At 36.1% G+C, this 5827-nt stretch overlaps 1 pseudogene; it reads right to left on the bottom strand.

The window, feature by feature from the left end:
- Nucleotides 1–5146: 5146 nt before the first annotated feature.
- LOC101415147 (centrin-2 pseudogene) lies at nucleotides 5147–5548 on the bottom strand (annotated as a pseudogene).
- Nucleotides 5549–5827: the final 279 nt, after the last annotated feature.

The raw sequence follows: 5827 nt of genomic DNA, 5'->3' as shown, positions 1-5827 counted from the left end.
GAAGAAGGGGAGGGACTCAAGGCTGGGAGAGAACAGAAACATTTGCCAAGTAGCTTGCAGTGGAGTTCTGGGCTGAGTCTGCTGATCTCATTTAAAACACACAGGTTGAAGGTATTTGCGGAGGTGCTCCCCCCAGTACGTTCTGGGGCCAGAAAAAAGAGTTTCACATGTTGTCTTTGTTCCATTTTAAAACAAGAATAATTTCACCAACCTGCCTCAAGATGTGAATTAGTAATACCTGGTCTGATATTTAATCCAAATCTTAACAGCATGGGGCAAATTTACACAAGATTTCTAGGTCAAGAAATACCCAATAAGCTGGCAAGTAGTTAAAAACAGGCAGTCTTGGAGCAGACAAGACAGCAAGGTTCAAATAGGTAGTCAGCAACAAGCAGTGTGGGGCCCAGCAGTTGGGCTGGGATTTGAGATCAGGGCCCTCATCTTTAGGAATACTGGTAAGAATAAAGCAAAGGCCCTCGTTTGGAGCAACTGAGGCAACAGGCAAATAAACCAGATAGAAACTTAGGCACAGGGACTAAGGTAGGCAGCTAATAATTGGATCTGGTGTACAAAGCCATGGGGACTGAGATACAATGTTATAGCAGGGTCAATGGCTAGGTTGACCCCATTTAGTCATCTGAATTATGGAACCCAGACTCCTTGATTTCCCCTTAATGAATAAACAGGTATTGTTCCAGAACTTAAGTCAGACTGAGTCTACAGTAGTGGAATTGGGGTAGTCAAAAGGGCCTAACTGTGGGAAATGTTGGGCTCATTTGCGCCTTTATGAAATGTAAACTTTTTTTTCCATAATTATCTTTTTTTTTCCTAGAGATTTTATTAGAATCAGGTTCATTTTTTAGGCAAGAATCATTCATGGATGGTGCTGTTTATCCCCCATTGCATCATCTCAGGAAGCCATCATGTCTGGATGTCTAACTTTTAATAATATTAAGTTTTATCAATGGAGTTTGGGTGGTGTCAGCCTGATTTCTGTGTTATAAAGTGTCCCATCGTCCTTTAAGGTAAGGATTTTAGCATCTATTGATGAATGTTGCCTAGATCCATCATTTCATTAGGGGTTGGAGATTGGTGATTTTCCAATGCTGTCATTTCTTATGAATTTATTAGCTGGAATTTTTCTATAAAGAAAAAACAATTCTCTCATCAGCTATGTGATTATGATGAAATACTGTTCTTATTGGAAAGCTAGGATTAATGTTTGATTCTTTCCTTTAATTTTATCAATTTTCAGAGTGATGTGGTGTCCTAGTAAGCATCAGTGGTGACTAATGTGTTGTTTTTTTTAAGGAGGTGTCAGGGATTGAATCCAGTACCTCATATGTGGGAAGGAGGCACTCAACCTCTGAGCTACACCCACTCCCCTCCCTGAGGCCTTTTGGTATGACCACAGTCACTGCTGATAGATCCCTTGCTTTCTAGTACAGAAAGACATTCTACGTTCATCTAGTGTAGTCCCCGCTCTATACCCAGAGTCAGCCACTTATTTCAGAATCCCTGGTTTTATTTTGTGGGGGATGCTATTTAGAGATTATGATTTGTGTGCCAGGACACTCATTGCTATTAGGTTGTCATTGCCTCTATACAGTTTCAGTGGTCAGAGCAAGAAATTAACTTTTTTTTTAAAAAAATAAAAATATGTATTTATAGTGATATTTCCAATTCAAATTTAAGATGACAAGGTTTTCATTTATGCTTGTAGCTTTTTTCTTATTCTGAAAATCTTATTTCCTAATGTTAACATAATTACCTATAATAGCTTCAAAATAAAATAACAATATTACCATTAACAACAAAACTACTGACTACAATTTAGAATTTCTTTTCAGTTCTCTATGTCCTGAGAATATGCCCAATTAGGCATGTATAGTTAAAATTCTAGGTTTTAAAATCATGTTGAAGTAATTTTTTTCTGTGTGGTTTTGTCGCCAACTTAGTGTATAGTTAGGTTCATTTGTTTCAGTTTGTTTTCTATTTTTAAAGAATCTTTTTGCATTCAAAAGTTTTTTTCCCAAAGTTGAAATTATATAACAAAGTATATTTTCAAAAGTCTCATGGCCATTGCTGTCCATTCTCCTTGTTCTCTCTCTCCCTCTTTAGATAACCATCTTTATTACTATTTATCCTTCATTTGTTTCTTTTTGAAAACTTAAGCAAATATGTGTGTGCACAAATGTGTGTATTTGTGTATAGTTCCCTTTAGAGTAGGTTATTCAAAAGTTGGCATATTGTAAGTATTGTTCTCTAATAACAGATCCCGGAACTAATCAATATCACTATATAGAACCATTCCTCATTCTTTTGTTTAATCTTTTAACTGCTGTGCTGTACCCATTATGTGACTATATCATAGTTTTTTCAACTGGCCCTCTTGGTGGATATCTGGGTTGTATCCATTCCTTTGCTATTACAAATAACACTGCATTGAATGATCTTGTACACATACTATTTTGTATTTTGTCAGTGTACCTTTGTGATACAATGAATATAATTTTTAATATGAGCTTCAGTGGAGCAATACTATTTCCATGTTCTCCTAGATTGTCAGTAGTGAGAGCTCTTTCCTAATCTAGTGCCTATGACTACTATCAAAGAATAAATTCTATAGATAATAGATATATTCACAATTCACATATGGCCCACTGCTCCTCAACATCCGCCAAACATAATATTCATTCCTTTTTCTTGGCTTTTGCTTAGAATACTTTCCCTTCTCCATGCATTTTAATTTGAATGTTTTCTATCTTTTTGTGTCTGTTTCACCTAAACTTTGACGTTATTTTAAAACTTTAAATTTGTATTTTGAATATTCAAGAGGCCTTTAGAACATGTTTAGGGATTTTTCCTTGTAATTAGGATATGCCTCTGCAAAGAGGCAGGAATACTTTGGTTTTATTTCCAAGTTTCAAACCCAAAAGCATGGGTAATGTGAGCAAGTTCATCTGAGTCTATTTCCTTATCTGTAAATTCAGGAGAATGGATTGGGTGGTTTCTAAAATCTCCTGTCCTGAATTTCTGTGAGTCTAAATAATTTCCTAAATGTTTTCATCTTTCTCTGACCTCCTATTTCAATTCTGCTTCTTAGCAAAATAGAATAATGAGCTATGTGCCTTTTCCTATGCTATGTGGTGGTAATACATAGGAGTTATCTCTAACTGAAAAGAAGCAAGTTTCCATGTTATTCTGACTAAATAGTGAAAGCCCTTCTGTTGCACTTCAGGCTTTTAAAAATGGTAACTGTAGGCTAGATATTACTTGACTATATTTGTTTTATTTGATAGTTAATTTATTTATTCAGCAAATATTTATTGTGGTCCTTCTGTGTGCCAGGCACCATTTAGTTATTATTGGCTTTGCTCCTTTTGTTGTTGTTTTGTTTTGTTTTTAGCAGTAACTTGAGCTCAAAATCTTTTCCTTTCTTGGATATTCTAATTATAAGTACAAACATTTCCCAGAACAGAACTTTCTAAATAACAAAATATAAACCTGATTTATCATATTCCCTAAATAGATGGTAAATGATTTCATGGTTCCCATACATTTGGAGTTAATAGGCCAACAAAATTAAAAAAGAAAATGTACTGATATAGAGTTGACATTTTCTATTTTTAAGTGAGATTGTTAAAAAGAGATGACTGTCACCATAAAATAAAATGCATTTCAGTGCCAAGAAAATTAGAAAGGAAATACTCATAATAAAGTCATAATTAAGGAAAGTCTTTGTAATTAAATGTAAATTTATCATCAGTGAAATATTCTCTTTATTATCCTCTTTGTTCTTTACGTTTTTCAATTGCCTCCTGAAAACATTGTCATGTACCAGTCCAACTGTATGGACCAATGTTTGGGAATCACCATTTTAGGATAGGGACTCGATTTTATTCTGACAGGTGTTATTCCCACTGTGCTTGGCTTCAAGAGATAATTGCCATGTCAATCAAAGTTCATCCCTTGGAATTGACCTGTTATAGCAAAAGCATTATTGTTTTGGCTTGAGGAGGTGTTGTATTATGCTGTAGTGACACTGAGATAAAAAATGGTTTTGTATATATTAAATATATTTAGCCCAGATTTTACAGATGAGGAAAGGAGCACAGTATGGTTCAGTGAGTTAGTGCCTTCAGTCAATGAGTTAGTAAAAGAGACAAGACTAGAGCAAAACTCTGGACTTTAGGACCAAATAACTACTCAGCTACAATGAGAAATGGGAACAGAATAATGGTTTATGTGATTTTCAATAGCTTTGGCTGAGTCATTACCCTAATGACACAGCATGGCTTTTCTGACAAATATCTATGAATTTATATCTTAGTCCCAGGCTGAAATTATGTTTATCCCCATTGCATGTGACCGTGAAATAAATTCACAGTTTTCTCCAGGTAGAGAGGAGACAGTGAATTCTAGCAATGGTCTTTCAAAGTTTCACTTAGTGAAATTCTCTGAAGATGCACATATATGTAGGATCTTAATGGTGGATGATTTTTTCCCCACTATCCCTTTCACCTCATGAATTTACACTGGATTAATCTTTTTTTTCCTCAAATAAGAAAGGCTTTATTTTTAAGATAAAAGCAATAGCACAAGCAAATATCCAAATGCCCGAGAGAGATTTCTTTGGGCTTTATAAAAGAGGACACTCAGGTGTCATCTAAAAGCCAGAACCATGGAAGAGCTGTCTGTCTGCTGCTTGTGGCAACATGGGTACAACAAGTGCTTGTCTAAGAAGCCGTTCTGCATTTGGACGTAGGTTGAAATGCACAATAAGAGTGAAGGCAATAATGCAAGGCAAAACAGCAGGTGGATGGAATTTTTATGACCCCTGACTCTGACCTAATGTGCTCTAGGTCTGCTTCTGAGAATGAAAATGATCAGCAGTCATTTTACAAAGACCGTGAACATCAAAGGACACTTTTGAAAGTCTAACACAGAAAATGGAGGTTGTTCCTAAACTTACAGAGAAAGTCAGAGGAGGCGAACGACTTTGTTCTCTAAAGAGATTTCACACAATGACAGGTGCTAAATCCAGTTCCATGTGCTTGCAGTAGAAAAGATGAGATTGGTTTCAATACAGGCTGGTCTTCATGATCCGCCGGGACTCTTGCTCATTGACTTCTCTGTCTCCATCTCAATGGGCTTCATCAATCATTTCCTGCATCTTCTCATCTGTGAGGTTCTCTCCCAGGTCCTTGGCTAAACATTTGAGATTTTTGAAAGAGATCTTTCCAGCTTCATCATAATTGAAGAGCTTGAAAGCTTTCAGCATTTCTTCTTTGGTATCTTTTTCAGACATTTTCTGAGTCATCACAGTCAAAAAGTCACTAAAGTTCATTTTTCCTCTCCCTTCCTTATCAATTTTGCATATCATTTTCTTGATCTCTTCTTTCTTAGGTTCAAAACCCAGTGCCCTCATGGCCACCTTCAGTTCTTTAACATCTATGGTTCCAATTCCATCAGCATCAAAGAGATAAAAAACTTCCCAGATTTCCTGCTTCTGCTCTTCAGTGAGCTCAGTCTTAGGACTCATCATTTTTCACTGGGTAGCTGATGCCATATTGGCCTTCTAAAAGCTGGAGGCCTTTGCTGACAGACTCCTATACATTGGATTAATCTTGAAGGACCCTCTCAGTTCTGATATTCTAAAATTCTATGATTTCCTATATCTTCTGACCTGCAAGCCAATAATGAGTCAACTACATCAAGAATTGTCAATTTCAAAAAGATCTTTCCAAAGGGTTTGCAATGTGTAAAGACTTTCTGTATATTGTGTGTACAAAGTCACTTATTCTTCAGTGAAAACTCTTGGAGG

This window comes from Dasypus novemcinctus, chromosome X, assembly GCF_030445035.2.
Source record: "Dasypus novemcinctus isolate mDasNov1 chromosome X, mDasNov1.1.hap2, whole genome shotgun sequence".
NCBI classification, from domain to species: domain Eukaryota; kingdom Metazoa; phylum Chordata; class Mammalia; order Cingulata; family Dasypodidae; genus Dasypus; species Dasypus novemcinctus.
The sequence above is the reverse complement of the archived record's forward strand: the minus strand, read 5'-3'. Positions and strand labels throughout refer to the sequence as shown.